This window comes from Ranitomeya variabilis, chromosome 3, assembly GCF_051348905.1.
Source record: "Ranitomeya variabilis isolate aRanVar5 chromosome 3, aRanVar5.hap1, whole genome shotgun sequence".
NCBI lineage: Eukaryota > Metazoa > Chordata > Amphibia > Anura > Dendrobatidae > Ranitomeya > Ranitomeya variabilis.
In genome coordinates this window covers 271,911,286-271,930,527 of record NC_135234.1, presented here as the reverse complement: position 1 = coordinate 271,930,527, position 19,242 = coordinate 271,911,286, and the positions used below count along the sequence as shown (strand labels likewise).

The 19,242-nt window shown below is 46.4% G+C and overlaps 1 protein-coding gene across 1 annotated transcript in view; it reads right to left on the bottom strand.

Annotated features, from left to right (window-relative positions):
• GRM4 (glutamate metabotropic receptor 4) overlaps positions 1-19,242 on the bottom strand; it is a 590,062-nt gene that overhangs the window by 480,198 nt on the left and 90,622 nt on the right. The window lies entirely within an intron of this gene.

The following is a 19,242-nucleotide window of genomic DNA, read 5'->3' as shown; positions in this document are numbered from 1 at the left end:
CCCACGAAAGCGGAGGCCGAGGGTCCCCGCACACCAAATCGGAGGCCGAGGGTCCCCGCCCACCAAATCGGAGGCCGAGGGTCCCCGCCCACCAAATCGGAGGCCGAGGGTCCCCGCCCACCAAATCGGAGGTCGAGAGTCCCCGCCCACCAAATCGGAGGCCGAGGGGCCCCGCCCACCAAATCGGAGGCCGAGGGGCCCCGCCCACCACATCGGAGGCCGAGGGGCCACGCCTACCAAATCGGAGGCCGAGGGTCCCCGCCCACCAAATCGGAGGCCGAGGGTCCCCGCCCACCAAATCGGAGGCCGAGGGGCCCCGCCCACCAAATCGGAGGCCGGGGGTCCCCGCCCACCACATCGGAGGCCGAGGGGCCCCGCCCACCACATCGGAGGCCGAGGGGCCCCGCCCACCAAATCGGAGGCCGAGGGTCCCCGCCCACCAAATCGGAGGCCGAGGGTCACCGCCCACCAAATCGGAGGCCGAGGGTCCACACCATCCAAATCGAAGGCCGAGGGGCCCCGCCCACCAAATCGGAGGCCGACGGGCCCCACCCACTAAAGCGGAGGCCGAGGGTCCCCGCCCACCAAATCGGAGGCCGAGGGTCCCCGCCCACCAAATCGGAGGCCGAGGGTCCCCGCCCACCAAATCAGAGGCCGAGGGGCCCCACCCACCAAATCGGAGGCCGGGGGTCCCCGCCCACCACATCGGAGGCCGAGGGGCCCCGCCCACCACATCGGAGGCCGAGGGGCCCCGCCCACCAAATCGGAGGCCGAGGGTCACCGCCCACCAAATCGGAGGCCGAGGGTCCACACCATCCAAATCGAAGGCCGAGGGGCCCCGCCCACCAAATCGGAGGCCAACAGGCCCCACCCACTAAAGCGGAGGCCGAGGGTCCCCGCCCACCACATCGGAGGCCGAGGGGCCCCGCCCACCACATCGGAGGCCGAGGGTCCCCGCCCACCACATCGGAGGCCGAGGGTCACCGCCCACCAAATCGGAGGCCGAGGGTCCACACCATCCAAATCGAAGGCCGAGGGGCCCCGCCCACCAAATCGGAGGCCGAGGGTCCCCGCCCACCAAATCGGAGGCCGAGGGTCCCCGCCCACCAAATTGGAGGCCGAGGGGCCCCACCAACCAAATCGGAGGCCAAGGGGCCTCGCCCACCAAATCGAAGGTCGAGGGGCCCTGCCCACGAAAGCGGAGGCCGAGGGTCCCCGCACACCAAATCGGAGGCCGAGGGACCCCGCCCACCAAATCGGAGGCCGAGGGTCCCCGCCCACCAAAGCGGAGGCCGAGGGTCCCCGACCACCAAATCGGAGGCCGAGGGTCCCCGCCCACCAAATCGGAGGCCGAGGGTCCCCGCCCACCAAATCGGAGGCCGAGGGTCCCCGCCCACCAAATCGGAGGTCGAGAGTCCCCGCCCACCAAATCGGAGGCCGAGGGGCCCCGCCCACCAAATCGGAGGCCGAGGGGCTTCGCCAACCAAATCGGAGGCCGAGGAGCCCCGCCCACCAAATCGAAGGCCGAGTGGCCCCGCCCACCAAAGCGGAGGCCGAGGGGCCTGGCCCCGCCCACCAAAGCGGAGGCCGAGGGGCCCCGCCCACCACATTGGAGGCCGAGGGGCCCCGCCCACCAAATCGGAGGCCGAGGGGCCCCGCATACCAAATCGGAGGCCGAGGGTCCCCGCCCACCAAATCGGAGGCCGAGGGTCCCCGCCCACCAAATCGGAGGCCGAGGGGCCCCGCCCACCAAATCGGAGGCCGGGGGTCCCCGCCCACAAAATCGGAGGCCGAGGGGCCCCGCCCACCACATCGGAGGCTGATGGGCCCCGCCCACCAAATCGGAGGCCGAGGGTCCCCGCCCACCAAATCGGAGGCCGAGGTTCCCCGCCCACCAAATCGGAGGCCGAGGGTCCCCGCCCACCAAATCGGAGGCCGAGGGTCCACACCAACCAAATCGGAGGCCGAGGGGCCCCGCCCACCAAATCGAAGGCCGAGGGGCCCCGCCCACCAAAGCGGAGGCCGAGGGTCCCCGCACACCAAATCAGAGGCAGAGGGACCCCGCCCACCAAATCGGAGGCCGAGGGGCCCCGCCCACCAAAGCGGAGGCCGAGGGTCCCCGATTACCAAATCGGAGGCCGAGGGTCCCCGCCCACCAAATCGGAGGCTGAGGGTCCCCGCCCATCAAATCGGAGGCCGAGGGTCCCCGCCCACCAAATCGGAGGCCGAGGGTCCCCGCCCACCAAATCGGAGGCCGAGGGTCCCCGCCCACCAAATCGGAGGCCGAGGGGCCCCGCCAATCAAATCGGAGGCCGAGGGGCCCCACCAACCAAATCGGAGGCCGAGGGGCCCCGCCCACCAAATCGAAGGCCGAGCGGCCCCGCCCACCAAAGCGGAGGCCGAGGGGCCCGGCCCCGCCCACCAAAGCGGAGGCTGAGGGGCCCCGCCCACCACATCGGAGGCCGAGGGGCCCGCCCACCACATCGCAGGCCGAGGGGCCCCGCCCACCACATCGCAGGCCGAGGGGCCCCGCCCACCAAATCGGAGGCCGAGGGTCCCCGCCCACCAAATCGGAGGCCGAGGGTCCCCGCCCACCAAATCGGAGGCCGAGGGTCCCCGCCCACCAAATCGGAGGCCGAGGGTCCCAGCCCACCAAATCGGAGGCCGAGGGTCCCCGCCCACCAAATCGGAGGCCGAGGGGCCCCGCCCACCAAATTGGAGGCCGAGGGTCCCCGCCCACCAAATCGGAGGCCGAGGGTCCCCGCCCACCAAATCGGAGGCCGAGGGGCCCCGCCAACCAAATCGGAGGCCGAGGGGCCCCGCCCACCAAATCGGAGGCCGAGGGGCCCCGCCCACCAAATCGGAGGCCGAGGGTCCCTGCCCACCAAATCGGAGGCCGAGGGGCCCCGCCAACCAAATCGGAGGCCGAGGGGCCCCGCCCACCAAATCGGAGGCCGAGGGGCCCCGCCCACCAAATCGGAGGCCGAGGGGCCCCGCCCACCAAATCGGAGGCCGAGGGGCCCCGCCCACCAAATCGGAGGCCGAGGGACCTCGCCCACCAAATCGGAGGCCAAGGGTCCCCGCCCACCAAATCGGAGGCCGGTCCCCGCCCACCAAATCGGAGGCCGAGGGTCCCCACCCACCAAATCGGAGGACGAGGGGCCCCACCAACCAAATCGGAGGCCGAGGAGCCCCGCCCACCAAAAGTAAGTGCGGCCCCAAAAGTAAGTGCGCCCCCGGGTGCAAAAGTAAGTGCGCCCCCGGGTGCAAAAGTAAGTGCGCCCCCGGGTGCAAAAGTAAGTGCGCCCCCGGGTGCAAAAGTAAGTGCGCCCCCGGGTGCAAAAGTAAGTGCGCCCCCGGGTGCAAAAGTAAGCGCGCCCCCCAGTCCCGTGTGTGAAAAGTGCTGCTGTAAAGCTGGTAGCGCTGTTCAAGCACCATGTATTTCCTTCAGGAAATGCCCATCTAATATATAATTGCCTAGAATACTACTTCCTGCAATTTGTGCCAACTTCCGTGGCTTTGTCCGGAGCTAATGTCCGGAGATAATGTCCGGAGCTAATGTCCGGAGCTAATGTCCGGAGATAAGTGACGTCACCAGTGTCCTACACCCAGGCAGAGCACAGGGGCCCCAGGCAGCATATGGGGCCCCAGGCAGAGCACAGTGGCCCCAGGCAGAGCACAGGGGCCCCAGGCAGCATATGGGGCCCCAGGCAGAGCACAGTGGTCCCAGGCAGAGCACAGGGGCCCCAGGCAGCCTATGGGGCCCCAGGCAGAGCACAGTGGCCCCAGGCAGAGCACAGGGGCCCCAGGCAGCATATGGGGCCCCAGGCAGAGCACAGTGGCCCCAGGCAGAGCACAGGGGCCCCAGGCAGCATATGGGGCCCCAGGCAGAGCACAGTGGCCCCAGGCAGAGCACAGTGGCCCCAGGCAGAGCACAGTGGCCCCAGGCAGCATATGGGGCCCCAGGCAGAGCACAGTGGTCCCAGGCAGCTTATGGGGCCCCAGGCAGAGCACGTGGCCCCAGGCAGAACATGGGGCCCCAGGCAGAGCACAGTGGCCCCAGGCAGAGCACAGGGGCCCCAGGCAGAACATGGGGCCCCAGGCAGAGCACAGGGGCCCCAGGCAGAGCACAGGGGCCCCAGGCAGCATATGGGGCCCCAGGCAGAGCACAGGGGCCCCAGGCAGCATATGGGGCCCCAGGCAGAGCACAGGGGCCCCAGGCAGAGCACAGGGGCCCCAGGCAGCATATGGGGCCCCAGGCAGAGCACAGTGGTCCCAGGCAGAGCACAGGGGCCCCAGGCAGCCTATGGGGCCCCAGGCAGAGCACAGTGGCCCCAGGCAGAACATGGGGCCCCAGGCAGAGCACAGGGGCCCCAGGCAGAGCACAGGGGCCCCAGGCAGCATATGGGGCCCCAGGCAGAGCACAGTGGTCCCAGGTAGAGCACAGGGGCCCCAGGCAGCCTATGGGGCCCCAGGCAGAGCACAGGGGCCCCAGGCAGCATATGGGGCCCCAGGCAGAGCACAGGGGCCCCAGGCAGCATATGGGGCCCCAGGCAGAGCACAGTGGCCCCAGGCAGAGCACAGGGGCCCCAGGCAGAACATGGGGCCCCAGGCAGAGCACAGGGGCCCCAGGCAGAGCACAGGGGCCCCAGGCAGCATATGGGGCCCCAGGCAGAGCACAGGGGCCCCAGGCAGCATATGGGGCCCCAGGCAGAGCACAGCGATATTTTGGACCACTGTGCGGTGTTTCAGACCCCCTGTGTGATGTCTGGGGCCCTGTTCTTAAGTATATTAAAGATTAAAGTAACATATATTAAAGTATATTATAGATCAAATTTGACACGTTTATGAGCACCATTGAGTGATATACTCAAGAATGACATAATTTTTCAACATTTTATGGTTTCAAACTGTAAACACTCAGAGTTTTTTTTACTTCAACCAGAAAACCTTAACGGTTCATAAAAAACTTGACTGTTCAGGATATGATAAAAGTCATAGTATTCTGAATCTTTAACTTATAAAGATACCTTTACATGGGGTGATTATTGGTTCCAGAGAGGCTTTTGGCCGATAATCGTACACATGGCTGGTGACAGGACAATACAATATAAACGTTCAAAGGTAAACACTGATAACATTAAAATCTAATATATAATTGCCTAGAATACTACTTCCGGCAATTTGTGCCAACTTCCGTGGCTTTGTCCGGAGATAATGTCCGGAGATAAGTGACGTCACCAGCGTCCTACACCCGCTCAGGGTGGACAAAGATATATGCCTTCGTGGTGCGTGGCACTTTTCTGATTGGTTGCCGCCTGCTGCGAGCGACCAATCAGAAATGTGCCGTACTGTCAAGAATTGTCAAGAGCTGGTGAGTGCAGCCATTTTTTGTTCTTTCTTACTATTATTTATTAATTGTATTATTCTTACATTTGAATAAATAAAGTATATATGGATTCTAGACTCCCGATTCTTTAGAATCGGGCTGCCATCTAGTAAACATTATAATTATACTGTCCAGTAACGCATCCTCGCTTCCCGCTGTCTCCCGGCCGCATCTGCTTCCGGGGCCGCTCATTACCTTCAGCCGGTATTCACTGCACTCGGCAGTCTTCGGCTTTTTCCGGCAGTGTTCATGCAGGGATGTCACCGCACGAACACTGCCGAAAAAGCCGAAGACTGCGGAGTGCAGTGAATACTGCCAGCAGTTAATGAGCAGACCCGGAAGCAGAAGTGGCCGGGAGACATCAGGACGGGATAACATGTCGCTGTACACTGTGTTTCAAATTATTATGCAAATGATATTTTCCTCGGATTATCCTAAATGGTCGGTGCAAATGACAGTCAGTCTAATAAAAGTCATCACCCGTTAGATTATACATCAAATTTTATTATAGAAACCTCCCAATGATAACAGTATAATCTCCAAAATGAATAAAACCTCAAAATGCACTGTTCCAAATTATTAGGCACAGTAGAATTTCTAAACTTTTGATATGTTTTAAAGAACTGAAAATGCTCATTTGTGGAATTTGCAGCATTAGGAGGTCACCTTCACTGAACAAAAAAGCTATTTAACTCCAAAACATCCTAACAGGCCAAGTTACATGTTAACATAGGAACCCTTCTTTAATATCACCTTCACAATTCTTGCATCTATTGAACTTTCGAGTTTTTGGAGACTTTCTGCTTGTATTTCTTTGCATGAAGTCAGAATAGCCTCCCAGAGCTGCTGTTTTGATGACAACTGCCTCCCACCCTCATAGATCTTTTGCTTGATGATACTCCAAAGGTTCTCTATAGGGTTGAGGTCAGGGAAAGATGGTGGCCACACCATGAGTTTATCTCCTTTTTATGCCCATAGCAGCCAATGACTCAGAGGTTTTCTGAGCATGAGATGGTGCATTGTCATGCATGAAGATGATTTTGCTCCTGAAGGCACGTTTCTGCTTTTTAGACCATGGAAGAAAGTTGTCAGTCAGAAACTATATATACTTTGCAGAGGTCATTTTCACACCTTTAGGAACCTTAAAGGGCTCTACCAGTTGTTTTCCCATGATTCTGGCCCAAAACATGACTCCTCCACCTCCTTGCTAACGTTGCAGCCTTGCTGGGACATGGTGGCCAACCACAAACCATCCACTGCTCCATCCATCTGGACCATCCAGGTTTGCTCGACATTCATCAGTAAACAAGACTCTTTGGAAATTAGTCTTCATGGATGTCTGGGCCCACTGCAACCGTTTCTGCTTGTGAACACTGTTGGGATGGCCGAATAGTAGGTTTATGTACCACAGCAAGCCTTTGAAGGATCCTACACCTTGAGTTTCGAGGGACTCCAGAGGCACCAGCAGCTTCAAATATCTGTTTGCTGCTTTGTAATGGTATTTTGGCAGCTGCTCTCTTAATCCAATGAATTTGTCTGGCAGAAACCTTCCTCATTATGCCTTTATCTGCATGAGCTCTGTGCTCTGTTTCAGTCACAAATCTCTTCACAGTATGATGATCACTCTTAAGTTTTCAAGAAATATCTAATGTTTTCATACCTTGTCCAAGGCATTGCACTATTTAATGCTTTTCAGCAGCAGAGAGATCCTTTTTAGTTCCCATATTGCTTGAAACCTGTGGCCTGCTTAATAATGTGGAACATCATTTTTAAGTAGTTTTACTTTAATTAAAATCACTTGGAAAACTAATTATCACATGTATTTAAGATTGATTTCAGTGATCCATTGAGCCCTGAGATACAATACCATCCATGAGTTTATTTGAAAAACACAATTAAATTTTTATGACACTTAAATCCAATATGAATAATAATTTGGAACACGGTGTACAGGTAAGTATAATCAGGGCTGGCCCGAACGTATAGGCGAACTAGGCGGCCGCCTAGGGCGCCAACCCTAAGGGGGCGCCAGAGAAAAAATAGAAAAAATTATAAAAAATCTTTTCAAAAGGCAAAAGGTGTATGGAGCGGAGCTGAATGTGTATGAGGTGTATGGAGCTGAGCCGTGTGTATGAGGTGTATGGAGCGGAGCCATGTGTATGAGGTGTACGGAAACGGAGTCATGTGTGTATGAGGTGTATGGAGCAGAGCGCGTGTGTACAGAGCGCAGCCATGTGTGTAGGAGTAGCTATGTGTGGCCATTATACGGTACGAAGTATCATGTGCGGCCAATATACAGTATGGAGCATCATGTGTGGTCATTATACAGTATGGAGCATCATGTGTGGCCATTATACAGTATGGAGCATCATGTGTGGCTATTATACAGTATGGAGCATCATGTGTGGCCATTATACAGTATGGAGCACTGTGTGGCCATATTTTTTTGTTTATAATTATTCTTTATGAAACAGTGTGATCAGCAGTGCTAAATGGGTGTGGTTGGGACGTAGATATGGGTGTGGCTAGTTATGAATGGGTGTGGTCAGAGGCGTGGCCTAAAATTTGCCGTGGCGCGCTTTGTGCGCCGCAAACTTTGTCCCTCTTTCCCATCTTCAAAAGTTGGGAGGTATGTTAAAAGTAGTAGGGGCGCAACAAAATAGTTTCGCCTAGGGCGCGAAAATCTCTCGGGCCGGCCCTGAGTATAATTAAAATGTTTATTAATTTTATGCTTTTTTTTTCTATAGCTCCCCCTCCCCAACCCATATATGCAAAGGCCGAGTTCGGAGTTAGGACGCAAGTTCGTGTCATCTCTGGCGAACTCGAACTTTGCCCATCACTAATTAGGACCCCTGTGTTGCACAGGGAGAACATACAAACCCCTTACAAATAGTGTCCTTTGTAGGATTGGTCTAACCTGCCATTAGATTAGGACCCCTGTGTGGCACAGGGAGAACATACAAACCCCTTGCAAAATATTGTCATTGGTGGGATTGTTCTTACCTGCCATTGGATTAGGACCCCTGTGTTGTAAAGCAAAAGCAGTAATCACTGAGCCTGCTTTTAAATGAGCCATGCAGCAACCTTCAGTCACAGAAGGTCTAAAACAACAGTTTTTCCTGAATATTTCCTTTAAAAAAATTTCTATAAAAATTGACCTGTCACTAGGTCAAAAGTAGACTGTTTTTGAACTCACATTGTCCTGCTGCTCCCTTGTGTTTTCTGAGGTTTTTGTTTCATAATCCAGAGTGTTCTGTCCAGCCATATAATTGCTGTCTAGAAAGTTTAGTCATTTTTTTATGTCTCCGTTATTACAAACATTGTATTGTTGTGTGTATTAATCCTTCCTATATTTCACATTGTAAGGTAACAGCACCACCTGCTGGCCGTTTAATGCAAAGATTCTAGTTTAATTTGAAATGTCTTGTGGGAAGTTCCTAGGAAATTGTGGGATTGTTCCTGTTGCATTATGGTCTTATTATGACACTGTGAAGGGAACAGCAGCCATTATTCCTCCATGCGTCTTAGGAGAAACTGCACCATTCGTGTTCTTCATGCTCCTTAATCAGCCTGCTCTAAGCATAGTTGGTAAGCCACTATCTGTGTTACAGTCCTGTGTTTATCTATACGTTTGTTGTACTAAGTAGGCAATCATCAGTTTGTATATTACCTCATGTTACCTGTGTATTGCAGACTATTTGTGTTTCATGCTCTGTGCAGTTATATATTCTGAAATGCTCCTGTTATTGCATCCTATAGTTTCACCCTTTCCTGTCACATCTGCAATCAATAAAAGAAGGTTACAATTTTACAGCCTCTTTTCTTAAAGAAGACAGGGGGTATAGCTACATGTCTCATTGCACACCCTGCTAATGTGTATGAGGACAGCATACAGAGATATGTTTTTTTCTGTAAGTACTAATTTTTATGGGGGAGATTGCAAACAGGGTAATTAAGCAAAGTGGAAAACAGGCCATGCCATACAGAAAATACCCTGAACAACTCGCTGTTATGCACGTAATACACTCACACCCGAGTAAAGGGAGCAAGCGCTGGCGAATCTCCTGCACTGCCTGTCAGATCGCTGATCTGACACAGTGCTTTGCAAAGTGTCAGATCAGCGATCTGACACTATACAGTGATGTCCCATCCTGGGACAAAGTAAAAAAGTTTAAAAAAAAAATATTAAGATGTGTAGAAAAATAAACAAAAAAAAATCCTGAAGAAAAAAAAAAATATATTTCTCCAATAAATACATTTCTTTATGTAAATAAAAAAAAATAAAAGTTCACATATTTAGTATCGCCGTGTCCATAATGACCCAACCTATAAAAACTAGTTAACCCTTCAGTGAACACCATAAAAAAAAAATAAAAAACGAGGCAAAAAAACAATGCTTTATCATCATACAGCCGAACAAAAAGTGGAATAACACGCGATCAAAAACACAGATATAAATAACCATGATACCGCTGAAAACATCATCTTGTCCCGCAAAATAAGAGATGCCATATAGCGTCATCAGCGAAAAAAAAAAAGTTATCACCTTCAGAATAAAGCGATGCAAAAATAATTATTTTTTCTATAAAATAGTTTTTATTGTATAAAAGAGCCAAAACATAAAAAAATTATATAAATGAGGTATCGCTGTAATCGTACTGACCCGAAGAATAACACGGCTTTATCAATTTTATCACACGTGGAACGGTATAAACGCCCCCCCAAAAGATATTCATGAATTGCTGGTTTTTGGTCATTCTGCCTCACAAAAATAGGAATAAAAAGCGATCAAAAAATGTCATGTGCCCGAAAATGATACCAATAAAAACGTCAACTTGTCCCGCAAAAAATAAGACCTCACATGACTCTGTGGGCCAAAATATGGAAAAATTATAGCTCTCAAAATGTGGTGATGCAAAAAATATTTTTTGCAATAAAAAGTGTCTTTTAGTGTATGACAGCTGCCAAACATAAAAACCCGCTATAAAAAACAGCTATAAATAGTAAATAAAACTCCCCTTTATCACCGCCTTAGTTAGGGAAAAATAATAAAATAAAAAAAAGTATTTATTTCCAATTTCCCATTAGGGTTAGAGTTAGGATTGGGGGCTAAAGTTAGGGTTAGGGTTTGGATTACGTTTACGGTTGGGTTAGGGGTGTGTCAGAGTTATGGGTTTGGTTAGGGTTATGGTTAGGGTTAGGGGTGTGTTCGGGTTATGGTTGTGGTTAGGGTTGGGATTAGGGTTAGGGGTGTGTTGGGGTTAGGGTTGGAGTTAGGATTGGGGGGTTTCCACTGTTTAGGCACATCAGGGGCTCTGCAAATGCAACATGACGTCCGATCTCAATTCCATCCAATTCTGCGTTGAAAAAGTAAAACGGCGCACCTTCCCTTCTGAGCTCTGCTGTGCGCCCAAACAGTGGTTTACCCCACATATGGGGTGTCAGCGTACTCAGGACAAATTGTACAACAACTTTTGCTGTCCAATTTCTCCTGTTACCCTTGAGAAAATAAAAATGTGGGGGCTAAAAAATCATTTTTGGGGGGAAAAATGATTTTTTATGTTCACGGCTCTGCATTATAAACTTTAGTGAAACACTTGGGGTTCAAAGTTCTCACCACACATCTAGATAAGTTCCTTGAGGGGTCTAGTTTCCAATATGGGGTCACTTGTGGGGGGTTTCTACTGTTTAGGTACATCAGGGGCTCTGCAAACGCAACATGACACTCGCAGACCATTCCAAAACGCCACTTCTTCCCTTCCGAGCCCCGACGTGAGCCCAAATAGTAATTTTCTCCCACATATGGGGTATCGGCGTACTCATGACAAATTGGACAACAACTTTTGGGGTCCAATTTCTCCTGTTACCCTTGGGAAATTACAAAACTGAGGGCGAAAAGATAATTTTGGTACAAAAATATGTTTCTTATTTTTATGGCTCTACACTATAAATTTCTGTGAAGCACTTGGGGGTTCAAAGTGCTTACCAAATATCTAGATAAGTTCCTTAGGGGGGTCTACATTCCAAAATGGTGTCACTTGTGGGGGGTTTCCACTGTTTAGGCACATTAGGGGCTCTCCAAACGCGACATGGCATCTGATTTCAATTCCAGTCAATTTTGCATTGAAAAGTCAAACGGTGCTCCTTCCCTTCCGAGCTTTGCCATGCGGCCAAACAGTGGTTTACCCCCACATATGGGGTATCAGTGTACTTAGGACAAATTGTACAACTTTTGGAGTCCAATTTCTCCTGTTACCCTTGGTAAAATAGAACAAATTGGATCTGAAGTAATTTTTTTTTTTAAAGTTTAATGTTTATTTTTTTTTAAACATTCCAAAAATTCCTTTGAAGCACCTGAGGGGTTAATAAACTTCTTAAATGTGGTTTTGAGCACCTTGAGGGGTGCAGTTTTTAAAATGGTGTCACTTTTTGCTATCACATAGACCCCCTCAAAGTGACTTCAAATGTGATGTGGTCCCTAAAAAATGTTGTTGTAAAAATGAGAAATCGATGGTCAACTTAGCCCTTATAACTCCCTAACAAAAACAAAATTTTGCTGATGTAAAGTAGACATGTGGGAAATGTTACTTATTAAGTATTTTGTGTAACATATCTCTGTGATTTAAGGGCATGAAAATTCAAAGTTGTAAAATTTCGAAATTTTCAGCAAATTTCCATTTTTTCGCAAATAAATTCAAGCAATATCAAAGAAATTTTACCACTACCATGAAGAACAATATGTCATGAGAAAACATTGTCAGAATCATTGGGATCCGTTGAAGCATTCTAGAGTTGTAACCTCATAAAGGTACAGTGGTCATCAGAATTGTAAAAATTGGCATTAACGTGCAAACCACACTTGGGGGTAGAGGGGTTAAAAGGCTGTTGAGGGGTTTCTCGTGCCTCCTGAGGAACCAAAGTGGGGGTCCATAACAGTCAACAAGGGGAGAAAGGTGTACAGGTGGACATGAAGACCAGGATTTTTCATCAGTATTTGTAAGCCAAAACCAGGAGTGGGTGATAAATACAGAAGTGGTGCATATGTTTCTATTATACTTTTCCTCTAATTGTTCCACTCCTGGTTTTGGCTTACAAATACTGATGAAAAATCCTGACCAAATCCTGATGCAATCCTGAACGTGGACACATACCCTCATGCCATTGTGAAGCAGCTGTGCCAAAATTGGTGGTGCTGGAGAAGAGCTGGTGCTAGACTATGTGGCTGCACTGACCATCAAATTTGTTATAAGTGCCAGCCTTTCTTAAGTCAGGAATGCTGCTTCAGTCCGGAACTGGAGTGGCACATCTGGTTAGGCGCATCATGCCAAACACCACAGAGAAGATGTGCAAAATTGTTTAAGTGGCTGGTGCATCTTAATAATGAATTTGGCCCATTTTACTCCAGAGACTCTTTCATTAGGATTGGCGTGTGCAATACCAGTCTTGCTGAATCGGCCCCGTAGACTACATAATAATGTAAGGGGTAATGGTCACATACAGAAAATACGTTTTTGCTTGTAAGTTATACATAAAATGGGTAATGTTAGAATAACGGCAATGAGTTCATAATATCACAGAAAATTCTCCAATTGTTGATCTTAACTAAATGATTTCCTGTGACAATTAAAGTTATGTTCTAAAATAGAAAAACAAGGCATACTCACCTTACTGAACCTATGCTGCCCCAGTTCTGATGCTTCCAGGATCCCCCAACAGTTTCTACTTCCAACCCTAGCGAAAGAAGTCCCAGAAATGGACATCTGACCACTGCTGTTATTTTAAAAAATGTTTAGCTTGGCTGAATAGCTCTTTTAACCTTTACATATGTAATCATAACATTTATCTGTAGTGTAATTTCTAGGAAAGGCTTTCCATTTGTGGAGTGTATAGGAAGTGTGATATGTTAAACCTCCTATGTTTTTCCATATAGAATTGCTTTAATTGGTTATTTAGTCTATTGTGATTAATTATTGAATACATTTTTTGGATTACAGGATATATTTTTACATTTATCAGCATGAAAAATATTTTTCTATTTCTCTGCCAAACCTCCAACTTCACCAAATTCCACTATAACATTAAATTATCCTCATTAGTATTAATACCCTAACAGAGCTTAGCATTATCTGCAAATATCAAAATTATTCTCTATGAGCTATGAAAAATGTAATTAATCCTGTAATGAACAGGCCAAAAAAGCCCTCAATGACCAGCCAATTTTTTGCAGGTTCGCCTCTCTGCTTTTCAGGAGCCATACGTTTTTTTTTTTATACTGACATGGCGGCATTAAGCTTTGTTTTATGTGGAAGAAATTGTATTCCTTTCTAGAATACAATTTCCAGAATACACACTGCTTCCCATGCCGGGACTATGAGCGTGTGGAATAGTGAATATTCATTTCACTTTAACAGCGGACACAGTAACATCAGCTGCAGCAGCAGGCTGGGCAATCACGTGTGCCCGCTACTAAAATGAATATATATTCGCTGCTCCTCACTCCCATGGCCATGGAGAGCAGTGAATATTCAGTCTCCTTAATAGCGGGCACATATGATTGCCTGGCTGCTGCAGAAAGCCAGCAGCTGCGACTACTGTGCCCGCTATTAAAGATCAATGAAAGTCTGAGCAACACCTAAAGACGTTCCACAAACACTTTAAGAATTTTCATCCTACCATCAACTTAACTCTCAGCTACTCCTGTACTGACATTAACTTTTTGGAAAACAGCATTAAGCAGAACAATGAAATAGCAAGGTCCCTGTACCAGAAGCCAAATGACCATCCAACATACCTTAAATGTGACAGTTTCCATCCAAAACACATAAAAAACTCTGCTGACTACAGCCAAGCCATTAGATACTATCAGACATGTTCCAAACCAATGAACAGAAACCAACACCTTGGTGGTCTCAAAACAACTTTTTGATCCAGGTCTACCACCCAAGAACAATTGAAAACTAGATTGCAAGAGCCACAAGAATATCAAGGAATCATTTTCTATATCACAAAACTAAACAAGAACACAACCGGGTGCCTCTAGTGGTCATCTACAATCGAAATCTGGGGGTGCTAAGAGGAGCTGCATGGAATCTACAACCTTTATTACAAAAAGATGCTTGATTACAATCCATATTTCCAGACCCCCCACTTCTGTGTTTTAGAAAGCCCCCACATCTAAGAAGCACTATTGTCAGAAGCTCTATGTCCTCTCCAACAGCTACAGGAAACTTTCCCTGCAACCAGAAAAATGTAAAACCTGTCCATTTATAATGACCATGGACAAGATAAAGATCCCCAATTCACATCAGGACTACAAATTATAGATAAAAGTGTGTTATAAACAAATCAAGGCAGCAAAGACTGATAAAGACTGATTTATTCCTAAAGAAAGTAATAATAATAATAACAATAAATATTCTTTAATTACAGTACTGTGCAAACATTTTAGACAGATATGGAAAAAATTGGCAAATTAAGAATGCTTGCAAAAATAGAAGTGTTAATAATTTTTTTTTTATCAATATACAAAACGCTAAGTGAATGATCAAAAGAGAAATCTAAATCAAATCAATCAAAATCAAGTCTGGCCTTAAGGTTCGAAACAGCATCAACTATTTTACGTGCACTTGCAAAAAAAGTCAGAGATTTTGTAGAATTACTGTAAGTTATATAAGTAAACAATTATACCAAACAGGTAATAATTGTCATTAATTTCATATGTAGGTTGATACACATAATAATATGAGGCTTAAAAATAGGTGAGGAACAGCCAAAATCTGCTGCTAAAGCTAAGTTGTCAAAGACAGTTTCATGTCACACATCTTACACAATGGCAACAAGACATGAGGTAGTTAAAGTGCATCAGCAAAGTCTCTCCCAGGTAAATATTTCAAGGTAGACTGGGTTTTCAAGAAATGCACCAAGAAATGGCCAATGTTGAGGACACAATGGTCAGTCAAGGAAACTTAGTACAGCGTATGAAAGACACGTCATGCTTACTTCCCTTTGAAATTGGAAGATATCGGCTCAGAGGAACCCAGCTATACCCATTTGGAGATGTCTGGTAACAAATGGTCTTCATTGAAGAACTACAGTAAAAAAAAACATATGAAAATAAAGGAACTGAGGTACAGAAAAGTGTTAGCAGGTGCTTAGGACTGATGAGTCAAAATTTGAAATATTTGGCTGCAACAGAAGGCATCAGCTTACTGAAGAATTAGAGAGTGCATAATAATGAGTGCATGCAGGCAAAGGTGAAGCATGGTGGAGGTTCCTTGCAGGTTTAGGGCTACATTACTGCAAATTAAGTTGGGGATTTTGTCTGGATTAATGGTGTTTGCAATGCAGAGAGATACAGGCAGACACTAATCCTTCATCTGATTGGCTTCAAATCTATTCTGCAGCAGGACAATGACCCCAGTCTTTAAGAACTGTCTTCAGTGTGAAGAAGAGTAAAGATTCTTGGGAGTGATATTCCCCTCCCTCCTGATATCAATATCATTGAGTCTGTCTGGTATTACATGAAGAGACAGAAATATTTGCACAAGCCTACATCAACAGGAGATCTGTTTTTAGTTTTCCAAGATGTTTGGAACAACCTCTCTGCCGAGTTCCTTTAAAAATTATGTGCAAGTGTATCTAGAAGAATTAATGCTGCTTTGAAGGTAAAAGGTGGTTAAGCCAATGTTTTATTTTAACTTAGATCTATCTTTTTCATTCACTGTCCATTTTGCTAATTGGTAAAATAAACTATTAACATGTCTAATGTAAAAAGCAATCTTACTGGCATCTTTTCCACACATGCCTAAAACATTTGCATAGTAATGTACACAGATAGTAAAACGCTCAAAAATGATAGTGTTGATCTCACCTCTGGGTGAAAAGGTGGAGGAGAATGAGGGCAAGGTATTAAACTCCTTCACTAGAGTATTTTTCACAAGAAATATCATGACATGACATGGTGAAGGATACCGTACATTCTCCATTAAATATCACCTACTTGCAGCAGGAATTACAAAACCACCTCAAAAAACACTAAAATTGACAAATCACAGGACCCAGATAACATTAACCCCTGAGTACTGCGAGAATTAAACACCATGACAGACTGACAATTATTTGTAATATTCAAGGAATCTTTATTAACAGCATCTATTCTTGAGGACTGGCACATTTTAAAACATTTTTACGCTTTTTTAATCAAAACAGTGTTAACTAAGTACCTTATGTTATTTACATGTATTATTACTATTTATTTACTTATGTTATAAATACATCATTGTAAAACAACAGATGGTATTGGCCCCTTAAAAGATGATAACAACAGAATAATTAGAAGACAAATAAAAGGTTATTAAACAGGCACTTTTCATCCATGTTCCAGGGATCTTTCAACAAGGCAAAACTCAAAATTCACCACCTGAAATACCTAGTTTAAACCAAAAAGAAGTATGCTTGCATTTGAGCAATTTAAACATTGACAAATCCCCTGGCCCAGATGGCATTCATCCACGGATACTGAGGGAATTGAGCTCAGTAATTGACAAACCACTGTATCTCATATTTTTAGACTCTCTTGTAACAGGTGTGGTGCCGTAGGATGGCTGATGTAGAACCAATATTTAAGAAAGGTAAGAAGGTGGATCCAGGTAACTACAGTCCGGTAAGCCTGACATCTGTAGTGTACAAAGTTTTAGGGTATTATAAGAGATGACCTGCAGAAATACATTGCAGAAAATAGTATAATAACTGCCAGCCAGCATGGATTCATGAATAATAAGTCGTGTGTAACTAACATGTTGGGTTTCTATGAGGAGGTGAATGCAAATCTGGATGTTGGTTATGTGGCAGATGTGATTTATCTGGACTTTGCAAAGGCATTTGATACTGTTCCACATAACAGCCTTATACTGAAGCTCCATAAGCAGGGACTGGGGAAACTATATACAGATGGGTAAGGCATTGGCTAAATGACAGGAAACAAAGAGTCATCATAAATGGTACATTCTCTAAATGGGATATAGTCAGCAGTGGGGACCGCAGGGATCTATGCTAGGATGTATAAAAAGAGAAACAAAATTCCTCGATCCCAATGTATTTTTACCTTTTTATAAATCACTGGTGAGGCCACTTCTAGAATATTTGGGCTCCACATTTTAAAAAGGATATTCAGAAATTAGTCAGTTCAAAGGTGGCAACTAGATTATTACAAGGGATGGAAGATCTCTCATGCAGCAGCCGCAAAAGCAAACACGATTTTAGGATGTATAAAAACAGAGAGAAAATCCTGCCATTCCAACGTATTATTACCCCTTTATAAATCATTGGTGAGGCCACATCTAGAGTATAGGATCCAGTTTTGGGCTCCAAATTTTAAATAGGATATTCAGAAGCTAGAATCAGATCAAAGATGGGCAACTAGATTATTACAAGCGATGGAAGGTCTCTCATATGATGAGAGGTTGGAAAAGTTGCCCCAGTTTAGCTTAGAAAAAAAACGCCTCAGAGGGGATCTCATTTACATGTATAAATATATGTGTGGCCAGTACAAAACACTGACACATGACTTATTCAATCCAAAGACCATACTGAGGAAAAGGCGATTCCGACAACTAAATAGGAAAGGGTTCTTTACAGTTAGAGCAGTCAGACTGTGGAATGCCCTCCCACAGGAAGTAGTAATGGCTGACACTATAACAGCTTTTAAAAAAGGGCTGGATGATTTCCTCGATACACATAACATTGTGGGTTATAGCTAGATTAGTGACAAAATGTACAATTGGTGCAGAAAGATTGAACTTGATGGACTTAGGTCTTTTTTCAACCTACAGTATGTAACTATGTAACAGGATATTTGCCCATTTTTCTTTATCTTACTTTCCATTTGTTAAATGGCTACATGGTGAATGCACACCTATGCATTGCCTTGAAACTATAGCCATGTAAGTTTAACCTCTGTTGTGTGAAATAATGCTCAGGGCTTTCTAAGAGTTGCTATCCTTGAGTATCACAATAAAAATGAACCCATAGCCCTGCATCAACATCAGTTTATGAGGGATTAATCCTGTTAATTTTCAGACTTGACCAGGCTAAGGTGGTGGATGGTTTCAAAGGCCAAAGAAAAGGTTGGTACATAAAATGAGAACAAATGGACTAGGGGAAGAAAACATGTTTTTTGGTCCTGAAGAAGTATTTTAACTTTAAAAAGCGTCAACAAATAAAAAACAGCACATTATTCCTGTGTGTACCTGGATTTGCTATTCCACCCACCAGCAGAGTAGGTGGAATAACAATTTCCCTTCCTTAAATTCATATCTGGTCTCAAGACCCAAGGACCTGCAGCAACTGGGATCATATGCTCCAAAATTGTTGTGTAATCACAACCTAACCAGGTTAGCATAACCTTTATATTTCTTTAAAAAAAATAACTGGATAAGACCCTATTGCTCTTCTTTTTCCTGCTTTCTAGCCCTTTACTATACAATGTACACAGAAAACTGCTAACGAGGGTGTTGGCGGGGTTATACAAGTTGAATATCTTATCTCTGCTGGATATGCAACAGAGAAAACTGTGATTCTATCATAACTACTGCACCCAGTAAATTAAGTAATCCATCACTGGAACTAGGGTCTCTGTGCCCACCTAATGCTGCTGTCAGATTACATAGCGAAAACCTGCTTATATGTTTCCTTTAAGTGCATGAGGAGAACCAGCAATACTTATCAGCTTAGTAAATAAGATAAATATGTTCTAAAAGACACAGTGGACAATTCTTTAACTATAGTAAAAATATTGGTCTGTCTATTATTATAGTTAATTTTTTTTTTAGAAATCAAGTTTGAACGACATAACA